General features: G+C 37.1%; 1 non-coding gene and 1 pseudogene across 1 annotated transcript; one reads left to right on the top strand and one right to left on the bottom strand.

Moving 5' to 3' along the window:
• Positions 1 to 4,723: 4,723 nt before the first annotated feature.
• Positions 4,724 to 4,830, top strand: LOC111817215. The gene has a single exon (XR_002821462.1). It is a non-coding gene; the product is annotated as a U6 spliceosomal RNA (small nuclear RNA).
• A 2,459-nt stretch (positions 4,831 to 7,289) lies between these two features.
• LOC101581667 overlaps positions 7,290 to 13,109 on the bottom strand; it is a 24,825-nt pseudogene continuing 19,005 nt past the window's right edge.

Here is a 13,109-nt window from a genome sequence, read left to right as displayed (position 1 = left end):
CTTAATGTTTATAGCATTCATTATCTTTTTCCTCTGCCAAGATTATTTTATTTCTTATAGTTGTAAATAAAATTTGTACAGCTATGTAACTCACTTTATAGCACCTACATCACACACATCACACTTCATGTTTTTATGTTATGTACTACCACTATTTGAAAATTGCCTCTTTTTCTTGAGTAGAAACAAAATGTACATTCATTAAAGTGACAGGAAAGAGTCAAAAGTCTATCCTAGTACCATGGATCATCTATTCTTGGTTTGTTTGACATTGTTTGGACCTTGTTCTTGATTGTAATTTGCTAAAGATGTGGCTCGCATGAGTGTTTTGCATCCATTAAAGACCAAAGTTAGGTTGCAAGTATTTGTTATAAGAAAGTCCTTAGATTGATTCTCTTGGTGGTGTCTAAAGTATGTACTTCCACAGATGTGTTGCTAGCCTCATCGTCACATGTTTAATTTCCAGTTACCTGTTTGGACTGTTTTCTTTCTTTTTTTTTTTTTTTTTGGTCTGCTCTCTAGAATTTATTTTTTTCCATAATTTTATTGAAAAACAAATAGCAATGAGACAGTTTCAAATCAAACTGGTAGGACAGTCTCAATAATTAACACATTGCATACTCTTTTCCTAGTGGTTATTTGCTGCACAAGATTCAGACATGATATCTTATCCACAAACACTATTACAACAAATCCCTCTATTCATTAAGAGAATGTAACTATATATCTATCCTAACCATTTTGAATATACAGATACAAAATGGACATTCATCTGTATCCCCTTTTTTGTTTAGTTCTATCATTTGAATATTATAGGTGTGTTAACTCAGCAAAATATCCTAAAAGGGTCCAGTAGTCCATAATAGTATTGGGTCTTCTGCTTGACTGGCAATGTCAGAAATTGTTGACCTGAGTCCCCTACAGCTCAACGTTACAGTATGGCTTTACTTCTTATAGTTCGTTTTTATACTTTTCTGCTGGATCATTAAGACCAAGATAAAGCAAGACCTATGCAACAAGAGTTGTAGCTTTTGGATCTGGTAAGGTCAATCAAATCCCCTCAGGATTTATCCTGAGATCCTGTACCTCAGATTGTAGATCCTTTGTTAGTATCAGCCATGTGGATGGGTCACGGCCATTGCTTGGCCAAAGTGCTCTCTGTGAAAGCCTGAGAGAGTATTTTCTGTCCATGTGACTCTCCTTAGGCACACTCTACATCATCAATCACTTTCTTCTTTGGCCCCATAATCTCCTTGATCAGAAAATTTGGGATACTACTGAGTTACATGACATTACAGTACAAGTTCTCATATGTCCTGAGTCTTAATTGACCTTGGAAGGCTAGGGTCAAAATGTTGGCTTTCCTTGCGGCCCTCCTTTTTCTCTAATTTTGGTCTGCAAACTTAGATTGTTAATCCTCCACTGTGTCAGTATATTAGACACTGGTTCTTCTCATTAGCTCATTTTCTTAGAATCACTGACTCATACAGAGGAGTTGAACAGTCTAGTAATTCTATTGTTTTTACTTTAAATATTGTATTGGTTACATCTTACTGATAAATATAAAAGTAATTCATTTTTTAAAGAATTAAATTTCTTTAGATATAATCTAAGTATCTTGTCTGTTATCTTTTCTCTAAGAAAAACACAAGTGCTCTGGGAAAATTTTTGATGCTTGGTTCTTCTTTGGTTATATTTCAGGATAAGACAGCCCAAATTAGAATTTTAGAGAACTGTTAAATAAACACTCTTATGCCTTTTCCACTTCAAGGATTTGCTCTTTTAAAAATGCATTTAGTTTTTGTTCTTCGGTATTAAATGTATAAACTTTGAAATTTGCACGAGGTATTTACAAATATTAATTTAATTAGGTATAGTGTAAAATATTCTTATTTTAAGAAATAATATGCTTATGGCATGCATTTCATCATTCAGTAATTATGAAATTTGTATTTTAGTGGCATTTGCAACAACAATTTAGGCTTAATTTTATACAGAGAGATACCATTAACAGACAACTTTTGTCTAATGTTATTTGCTTTTTCATCTTATAATTACCTAGAATATGTTTTGAAGTAGCTTTTATTAAAAAAATACATTTTATGAGAGTTTTTAAAAAATTCTTGTCACCTAGTATAAAGAATAGTCACTTTTGTTTTGTTAAAGAATTTGTAGGTTTTTTTTTTTTTTTTTTGGATTTTTTTGTACAGGAAATCAAACTCAGGACTTTGCACTTGTTAGGGAAACACTTGTGCTGTTGAACTATCCTCTCGGTCCAATAACTTGGAGTTTGTAATATTTCATTCCTTACAGATCTTTAGTCTTTTTTTGTCTTATTATTATGAATAATTATTATAAATAATAAGACAAAACATTCCAGAACTGGTTCAATATTTTTCTTTGGACAAAGATGTACTATTGATTGATTGATTTTCTGTATTTTAGGGAAGGGTCTACAGGGTGTTCAGGGTCTCAGCACTAGACCGGACTCATTGTGATTCTCTTGTTTACAACCTCCCAAGAGCTGGGATTACAGGCGCACGCCACCACGCCCAGTCTCAGATACACTCTCAGTGCGCTCTGGGGATGGGACAAGCACAGCAGGCCTGGGAATCGAACCCCCATCTCCTGCAGATTTATTTTTATATAATGGCAAAGATTTTTTATCATTCAGGTACATTAAATTCCTTTCTATATTCATCAATTTTGTTTTTGGAAAGTTTTAATTCCCTTCATATATGCAAATAATAGCCTTAATTTTGGAAATAAATATGTATATTTAAAATATATTTGTTGCTTCTATTTCATTTTGTGGACTTTTTCAGTAATGATAAATTTCATTTTGTCATATATCTATATCTATATATTATATACAATATGTCTATGTTATGGTTTGTGTCTAGTTGTCCCTCAACAACTCATACAGTCATGGGGCAGCTTCTGGAGTTTGTGATTGATTCATGATCCAGCGCTGGCATTATGGGTATGAGTGCCTCAGGGCAGAAACTCTGCATTACAATGTGAGGAGGGGGGAGGGGCTAGCTAGCAGCCTGAGCTGCTGCTGCTCCCTTTGCTTTCTGCTCACAGTTACTCTCTGCCATGTGCTGCTCTGCCTTAGAGCCAGCTGAGTATGGCCTGAAACCTCTACTAACTGTGAGCTAAGTAAAGCTTTCCTTCCTTCATTTTGGGTGTCAGGTATTTGTCCCAGCAATGAGAGAAGAGTAACTGAGACAGTCAATATTACGTATGTTTAGTGCACTCTGGTGGTTGTAGTAATTTTACTGCAACAATAAGTTTACATTTTAGCTTACCTCTTCTGACATGTTTCTGATTATATAAAGCTGTTTTTATTCATGGAATTCTTACTTTTATATATGTATTTTTCTAAATGCATTTTCCCATTTAATTTTTCTCTTATTTTCTTTTTTTATTTTAAATACATTATACTTAATGGAATTTTACTGTAAGCTTAGTAATATTTCAACACTTACTTCTGTTTTCTTAGCAAATATCAAAACAAGACTGTTCTTTTCCTTATTTAACTTTGCAGAATGCTTATTCAGGTCTAATGTTGATCTTCAGTGTATATCAGTCCAGCCTGATATTTATTATATAGTCAAAAGTTTCCTTTGTATCCTCTCACAGTGCACAAAACTGTCATGTTTCTTTTCTATGTGTTATTTAGAAGACATTGTTGCTATAAAGTGACATTATCAACCACATGTTCCAGCTACTGGGATAAGAGCATCCCAAATAAACAGTGCACATTTCAGTATGTTCTATGTATGAAACAATGTTTCATTGGAAGGTGGAGGCTTTTTGTGTGTGTGGTATTGGGGATTGAACTCAGGGCCTTGCACTTGCCAGGCAAGCACTTATTCTACTGAGCCATCTCCCCACCCCCTAGGTGGAGGCTTTTATATGTCACTTTTTACTTAGCCTTCTTTGCCAGTAAAAGGAGAGGCATGGCAGGTGTGATATCTGCTTCCTTCCTGATAGTACTTCCCACTGTGAGAGAAAGACCATTGGCCTTGCTTTTATTTTCTTTGGTTGTACATCGTTCTGAGTGCCGCAGCTGTCAAAGGGTTTTGAAATGTTTCAATTTCATATTCTTCTTGTCTTCACAGTATTCATCCTTTAAATTCAAGTGTTCAAAGAATTTACTGTCTCTTTGGCCTTCTGGTGGCGCTTCTTCAAAGACTAGCATGACAATTGGCCCCTTGATTCTGTGTTCAGTGTTTCTGTGATTTCTCCTTTATTGTATTTTACTTTTGTTTATTTCAGTAGAGAGTGAGGGAAATAGCAGGTAGATTGTCAATATTATTTCTGTGGAAGTATAGTTATCATTTTAAATCTCCATATCATAAACTATCACTTGGGTTTACTTTATATTTAATTTTTACATATAGATTGCATCTGCTGCTTGTATAAATCATGACTTTTTAATACGTAAAATTGTGATTCAACAGACATTTTTCTTTGGTAATCTTTGTTGTTATAGGTACCTTGTAATTGCTTGTTTTTCCTATAATTTCTGTAAGTAGCAAATTCTTCAAGGAATAAGCCTCCTAGTTCCTTAGTACAATCTGAAACCCCCCCTCAAAATTATTTTTATTAAGATAAGGGATCAGTTGTCTGGAGTTGCTACTAGAATGCAAATCAGCCCACTGGAGCTCTGGAGAATTGGAACTGTGGTAAAGTGCTACTTCAAAATCTATTTCTCGTGCTTACTTCGGCAGCACATGTACTAAAATTGGAACGATACAGAGAAGATTAGCGTGGCCGCTGCACAAGGATGACGTGCAAATTTGTGAAGCGTTCCATATTTTGTATTAAAAATATATATTTCTCTTCTGACTTCTCCAGCTGGAAATCCCTTCCTAGTCTCAGTCATCACTTTTGGGCAAGAGAGGCACCTACCCTTGTTTCCAAAAGCCTGGACTTGCTGGCCACTCAGCAGACCAGTGATCACTGACCCTTCAGTTTCAATGCTTGCCATCACATATGTAACACAGAAATTTCTGCTTTTCCTGTGTCATTCACATATGCATGATCTCAAAGTTCCACAAAAATAAAATATTGTGAAGAAAACACTCTGACCTACTGTGTTAGCCAACATTACAGAAATAGCCTATAAAATGTGCACTCTCTAAATTCCACAGTGCTGTAACTGTACAAAGTAATAAATTGCCCTTCTGAGGGCTCTTAATTCCCCAAAGATTTGCAGAGATTCAAAATGTTCTATTTTTAAACTTTTCAGGGACTTCTGTTGTTTCACTTGTCTCCCATGTTTTGTTGTGTCATGTAATATACCCTAGTCCTTTGTTTGATGTATTACCATCTGCAGATTTCAGTGCACATTTTCAGTGCCTTTTATTTTTGTTAAAATGAAAAAATCAGAGAAGATAAAGCATTCCCTAATAGTGTACTTACATTCACTTTTTATTTGTTGTTCAACTCTAACACCAACTAGGTCAATTTTTATTATTTTGCTGTTTTCTATGTGTTTAATTATGTAAATATTTATATTAAAATATGCTAAAATTCTCCAGTATAGAAATTATGGAACCAGACACTATTTGGAAGAAAACAAAAGTTGTTAGGAATGGGCTAGATCTTTTGTTTATTTTATTTTGGATTTTTCCTTTTAGCTTAGGATATAAGAAAGGTGATAGGAATGATGAGCTTTTATGCTCATTAGGTGCTTCAGGAACAAAGGATTTTTCAGTTTTGATTCAATTCTCTCTCAAAGTTAAAACAAAAGGAAAGAATCTGGAGGCCTATAACTATTAGTGTTGGGACATATTCCTCTGCTAGGTCACATCCTTTGCGTCCTTAACTCTTTGGCACCTTGTGGGTAGCTGACTGGAATAAAAGCTGAGAATTTTGAGGATTTAAAATCTTGGGCGATTATATATATTTTCTTCTCATAATTTGAGATTTTTTTACCATTATGTCAACTGAACTATTTCACAAGTAACAAATTCTCCTTTAAGTGGAAAGATCAGGGCAAATATACAGAACATAGCTGTTACCAGTATCTCTTAATGGAAGGAATCATATAATAATCCTGCCTTTGTCATTGAGAATGGTTTTTGCAATCAGACAAATGTGTTTGTTATTAGTCCAAAGATATTTTGTGGCAATAACTTTATAAAATGTCAAATAATGGAATTATATTTTTGCTTAGAAATCTGTTTCTTTTTTTTCTTTTTGCATGTTTCACAACTTTAATAGAATATTCTAGCTATTCTGTACAAATTGAAAACACTGTATTCAGTTACAAATGTGTTATCAGGTAAGGCTGAGCACTGTCTACATGCCTGTTCAATGTGGACACCACTGTCCCCAGCTGCCAGAGGTCACTGCCACACACTCAAAAGCCCCACACACCAACCACCACCAGTCACATCAAACCCAGGGCTCTTAGGACAAGATGAGTGGTGGAGTTCAGAAATGGGGGCCACCAAGAAAGCAAGGTGGAACATTCACACACAGGACTGAAAAGTAGCCTGCAGCCCTCCACTCCCCAAAGTGCTTCCAACAGCTGCAGATGGTTTATATGTCACAGAATAAGCTCCTGCTCTCAGCAGCTAGCTGCAGGAAGCAACACAGGCCAATCTCCCTCTAGGAGACAGCACACCCTCCTCCTGGTCAAGTCACCAATGTGGCTTCATCAATGGTAAAAAATGAGCAACTCAGTTCAAAGTCCTCCAAGCACAATGAATAAATAAATACATGAGTCTCACTATAGCTCCTGCCTCAGAGAAGGTGTGTGCCACAGCCTACCCAAATGCTAGCAAAGTAAAACAAGGAAAAGTGCTCTAAGTATACACAGGCTTACTCTACTCAGCTCTTCTGAGATGATTAGGATGCACAGCTCAAGCAGCTTCCTAGCAGTAGAAGCAGCAGTGGAAAGTGGATTTTCTTTGAATCAAAAGGAGGGCCACTCAGCCAGTCTGCACAAGTGACAGAAGAGGCTCCAGGAGCCTGAAATGGAGTTCCCAGAGCTCTGTCCTTTCCACCCATGTGGTGTATGGACCTTGTAAAGGTGCCTGGCAGGTCCAGGGCTGCAGGCACCAAGGCCACAGAGGGTGCTAAAACCAAACCTCCTATTTTTGTTGCCACTGTACAAGTTAAGCAAAATAAGAAAAAGGAAAAGTGAATGTAAAAATCATGCACTTGAAAACGTGTTAGACTTTATAAGTACTGTCCATATGTTGTGCTGCAGCATGGCCCTAGGCCCTGCCACAGCCGGGTCCTGACAGCGATCCCAAGGCGGTCGATCCTCATTGCTGCTTGCATTCTGCCGGCTGGCTGGGCTCTTTCTTGGGGTTAATTTCAGTATTGTCCTCATCTTCTGCCTCCTCCTCACCTTCCAATTCCTCTTCTTTTCCTTCCTGGCCTTCTTCAAAATTGCCAGCATCCTCTATGGTCTCCCCAGTGAAGTAGAGCACAGCCCGAGGCAATATCTGCTCATGGAAAAAGTGTCCAATTTCAAAATCTAAGGCTAATGTGAATTCAGAATCTTTATCCAGTGATTCGTCATCCCCAGAGGCTTTCAGTGGGTTGAAAAAATTGAAAAATGACTCATTGGGCACTTGCTTAGTAATTGTTCTAACAGTTCCCTGACCCTTATGTTTCTGTTTTTTCTTGATGGTTTTTACTGTAAAATTTTTTCCTTTATTCCAGTCAATAGTACACCCATCACAGTCCACAATCTCAGGACCTTCAAAGGAAAAGGGATCAGCCTTGTCTGGCTCTGACTTCATCTTGTGTGTTTTTGTCAGGACTGGATTGGTAAAGTAGTCATTGGGTTCAAAGGGAACTCTAACACAAAAGACATAGACCGTCCAGGGTCTGAAAATTTCACTTTAATATATTGCAGATGTTTCAAGATTGGCTCATCATATTTCTGCACTAGCTCACTGAGCGTGTCCACGTTTCTAAAAACGGTGAACCAGAACTTGAAGATTCCTTTGGGATTTAGCTCCTCAGCTGCTGCTTCTTCTTTTTCTGGTATAACTATTTTATTTTTCATGTCTCCAGCCAACTTGTCATCATCCTCATTTTCACTGTGCCATTCTGACTCTGCATCTATTGGTTCCAAGACACCGGTGATGAATTCTCTTCTCTTGTCGAACAGAGGTCGATACACCACTGTGTTCTTCCTCTCTAGGTCATGGACCTCTCGTAGAACCTGGCTTCTATGTGTGTGCACCTCACCTACAGCTGCCTCAGGGCATTAATTCTCTTGCCTGCTTTGGACAATGTTTCAATGTAGCTGGAAGGAGTGAGCAACATTGTCCTGTCATTCCTGTAAAGCTGTCAGGACTGGTGGATTCTGCATCCCCTGATCTGTGAGCTTTTCTGTGTTACTTGCATTTGTAGCAGCTTCCATAGAATCTTCAGGAACCCCATCTGGAAAACTCTTATCTGAGTGCTTTTATCCTCTCATGCCTCCTGTGGCAGTGCAGCCGTACCTCCCCTCACTCTAGGGCTGTGCTGCCATTAGAAGCTTGGCTTCTTAGGTTATACTGTAACATGGAAAGCCTGTGTTGTGTTGGTGTCAACTGATGGCAAGCTATTTTTCTTGCTAGAAATCTTGTCTACTCCTATTTTCAATACCACGATCCTTTTTCTTTGCTTACTTACATTCAGTGGAACTATTCCATCACTCGTTAGATAGATTAAGAAAAATAAGGCGTTGGCCTGTTCTTAGTAGCATTGGTCTTGCTCTGTGGAGATTTAAAAATGATTGAATACCAAACCATGAGTTTTATGATTTTAGAAAATATTGAGTTGAGGGCTGGGGAGATGGCTCAGTAGAATAAGTGCTTCCCTAGTAAGCACAAGGGCCTGAATTCAAGTCTCAGTTCCACCAAAAAAAAAAGAAAGAAAGGAAGGAAAGAAGGAAGAAAGAAAGAAAGAAAGAAAGAGAAAGAAAGAGAAAGAAAGAAAGAAAGAAAGAAAGAAAGAAAGAAAAAGAAAGAAAGAAAGAAAAATTATATTGAGTTGGCTTTTATTCCTGGAGATGTTAGACCATGAAGGTACAGGAAGGTCAAAAAGAGGGTAATGGGCAACTGTAATCAAATTCAGTGCAACACTGTAAGTTACAGTGCTAAGTTGAACACAACTCAAATAAACAGTAGATAGACAAAATGCTACATTCTCATACAATGGGATACAATTCAATAACAGAAATTTAGAAATATAGTAGTGTGAGTCAAGATGAAAAATACAATGTTAAGTAAAAGGACCTAGATACAGAAAAATACATGCATCATGTCATTTCAATTTATCATTCAAAACCAAGTCAAATTGATTGTGTCAAAAATTGAGATAGCTATAGTTAGCTATTTCTGTCTGGAGGGGTCTCTGGGAAACCTGATGTTTGGTTACACTGTTTCTAGAGGCTTGTTTAATGGAGAAAATCACCAGGTGAAAGTCCATTGAACTAAATTTTACTAAATTTGAGTATTTTCTTTTATTGTATTTCAACAAAAGTTCTGCATTTCAAAGATGAGAAGAAGGCTCATCAGTGATATTATAAATTATGGTTAGATAGGAGAAATAAATTCTGGTGCTCTATTGCATAGGAGAATAACTATGTATATTGGTATTGCACTGTACATTTCAAAAAAACCTACAAGAAAGAATTTTGAACGTTTTACCACCAAAAAAGAATAAATGTTTGATGAGATATGTGTGCTTACTTTTAGTTGAATAGTATACAGTGTACACATGTACTGAAACATCATATGTACTTCATGAATATGGACCACTTTTACATATTATTAAAATAATTAAGTGAAGAAATAAAATTCTAAAAAAGAAAGAAGGAAAAAAGAAGGAAAGAAAAAGAAAGAAGAAAGTGAAGAAAGGAAGAAAATTAAGAGGAAAGAAAGGTGGTGATGTGCTGCCAAAGGCAGTGTGTCAACTCTTCATACCATCTTTCTTGCAATTATTATTATTATTATTATTATTATTATTATTATTATTATTTGTGTGTGTGTGTGTGTGTGTGTGTGTTGTTGGCATTTGAACCTAGAGTATCTTGCCTGCTAGGTTGGTGGTCCTCTACTAAGCTACAGCCCCAAACTAGGGTTAAAAGTTTAACAGGTGTCTTTTTGTTTGAAAGAAATAGGTATCTGCTCCCCTTTAGGTATTGCATGAATGACAGTTGCTTTTATTTTTGGAGACTTCTTGTTTTCTTTTTGAATATTTTGTTTTTTAATGTTTTTCATTGCTATGGGGTCTCACTATAGAGCTTGGATTCATAGCTATCCTCTTGCTTTCAGCCTTCCCAGTGCTGGGATTATAGGTGTGTGCCACTATGCCTGGACTCTGGCCAGCTCTGCCCATCCTGGGCTTGGGGCTGGTGTGGCATGTGGTGCCAGGGATTGAACTGCAGTCCCTGTGTTTGCCTAAGATTGCCTAAGCGGGTGCTTTACTTCACTGAGTTATCTCATTAGCCCTTTTGGAAACTTCTTAGAAGAGATGTGGTTAGCCCAACTAGGGATAATTCTTGAGGAGTTTATCTATTATTAGAAATAGGTTAAAAGTGAGAAACTAAAATGTTCACCTCTAAAATTTTATGTCCTGGATAATTCTTAATTTTTAATTTGTTACTAAATCCCTTTTCTGAATGTAATCAAACATGTATTAATTGTTTGAAGGAAAGAGAATCTTTTTCATGTATAAATATATTATTTTATAAATGATCAAGGGGAGCTAATTTATTTACAGCTAATATTCAATGAAAGATCATGAATGGGATTTGTGCATTCACTTTTTTTTTACTGAACTAATTTGAGATTTTTTTCCAGGTGATTTTATTTTTTAGAGCAGTTCTAATATTGATGTTAGTACAAAGAGTTTTCAGATTTGTTGTCTATTATCCACATCTTACATTAGTATTATACATTTGCTAAAATTAATGAACCAATATTTGTGCATTATTTTTAAGTAGTATCAGTAGTTTATTGAAAATTTTATCTTAGTTTTTATTGAATGTTCTTTCTCTGCCTCAAGATGACTTCCGTCATACCACATCACCTTTAGTTAATGTCTCTGTAGGATTCTTTTGGCTATGACAGCCCCTGACATTTCATGTTTTTGATGATTGTTATGGTTTGTGTCTAGTTGTTCCCCAAGCCTCATTCAGTCACTGGGGCAGACTTCTAGAGGTTGTGCTGAATGCATGTTCCAATTCTGGGATTCTGAGTGTGAGTACTCCACCCACCCTTGCTGGGTAATCTCCATGCAAAATAAGGGAGGGAGCAGGGCTTGCTAGAGGGAGCACCTGCTGCTCTTTGCTGTTTTGTGCAGCCATTAACTGCTGCCCCCTGCCATGCGCCACTCTGCCTTGGAGCCAGCCAAGGAGGAATTGCAACTTCCACTAACTGTGAGCTGAAAAAATTTTCCTTCCTTAATTTTGGGTGTATTTTTGTCCTAGCAATGAGAGAAAAGTAACAGAGACAATTATGTTAACAGTTCTGAGGAACGCTGGTCAGCTATTCCACTGGATACTCAATAATGCAATCTGTCTACTATTTTCCTTATGATAATACTGTAGATATGGCTGTGTCAAGGAGGGCTGTAGAGGAAAAGGGCAATTTTCACTCCTCACACCTTACCAATACTTGTCCACAAGACTAATAATTGTATCCTCCCTTGCTTTAATAAGCAATAAAACACAAATTAAGTTGACTTCTTTATAGCCATGAAGTTTTGCTACTTTAAGTACAAAAGTATCTTTTAGGAAGATGAAAATGATAGAAGAATGATCATCAAGGCCTTCAACATACTAGCATTTCGGTTTCTGGTACCATTTCTCCACTGAGTATTTTTCTTTCTTTTTTTTTTTTTTTTTTTTTTTTTGCATTTTAGGGAAAGGTCTACAGGATGTTTAGGGTCTCACTACTAGGTCAGACTCCTAGTGATCCCCCTGTTTACAGCCTCTGAAGAACTGGGATTATAGGTGCATACCACTGCACCCAATCTCAATTGCCATCGCAGCATACCCTGGGGGCGGGACCTGCACAGCAGGCCCGGGGATCGAATCCTTGGTCCCTGTGCCTGCTTATGGGCACTTTAATCCACTGAGATATTTGGCTGCCCCTCTTTGTTTTTATGTATTTAGTACAGGATCTACAGGGTTTCACTACACAGATTGGACTTGTAGTGATCCTCCTGTTTTCAGCATCCCAAACCCTGGGATTACAGGTGTGCCACCACATTCAATCTCATTCGCTGTCTCAGTGCGCCCCGGGGGTGGGGTCAGCACAGCATGGGGATCAAGCTCTTCCCTATGCCTGCCTAAGCAGGTGCTTTAGTCCGCTGAGCTATCAGGCCCTGATTCTGGCTATTTCCACTGAAGATGCCTGAGTTTATTGGCCACTGATGTTCCAGATACCCTTGTACCTACAGAAGATTTAATTTTAGAAGAAAACATCCAGAAATAAAGATACCACATAATTAACAGAATATAATGAAGTTGGAAAGCAAGGCAGAATATATATATATATATATATATATATATATATATATATTATATATATATATTACCTCTTACTATGATTTATTAACATTATGACACAAAACTTAAAGAAAAATTCTGGTATATTTTACAGTTTATAATGTACAAAACAATATAGTAGAAAATATTTTAGATCAAGGAAATATGATGCTTATCCAAAAATTTCACCCCTATCTCATGTGCCATGAGTTAGACATTCAAATTTTTAGGGTGTCCATTTGTATGATTTTAAAATATCAGTTTCTTTAGTAAGAAATATTAGTTTCTTCAACAAATCATTTTCTTTTTTGTTTTAGTTTTTTTTTTTTTGTATTTCAAGGAAGGGTCTACAGGGTGTTCAGGGTCTCACTACGAGATCAGAATTGTAGTGATCCACTTGTTTACAGCCTCCCAAGAGCTGGGATTACAGGTGTGTGCCACCATGCCCAGTCTCAATTGCCATCTCAGTGCATCTTGGGAGTGGGGATCAAATCCCGGCCCTGGGCCTGCTTGCAGGTGTGTGGGAGACCAATGCTTGGCCTCATACTACAGACTGCTGCATTTGATCTGTTGTCTTGTGACCTTCCCA

The sequence above is a fragment of the Octodon degus genome, unplaced genomic scaffold (genome assembly GCF_000260255.1).
Source record: "Octodon degus isolate 3935 unplaced genomic scaffold, OctDeg1.0 scaffold00051, whole genome shotgun sequence".
In the NCBI taxonomy this organism is placed as follows: Eukaryota; Metazoa; Chordata; class Mammalia; order Rodentia; family Octodontidae; genus Octodon; species Octodon degus.
Note: the sequence above shows the minus strand (reverse complement) of the source record. Positions and strands in the feature narration are given on the sequence as shown.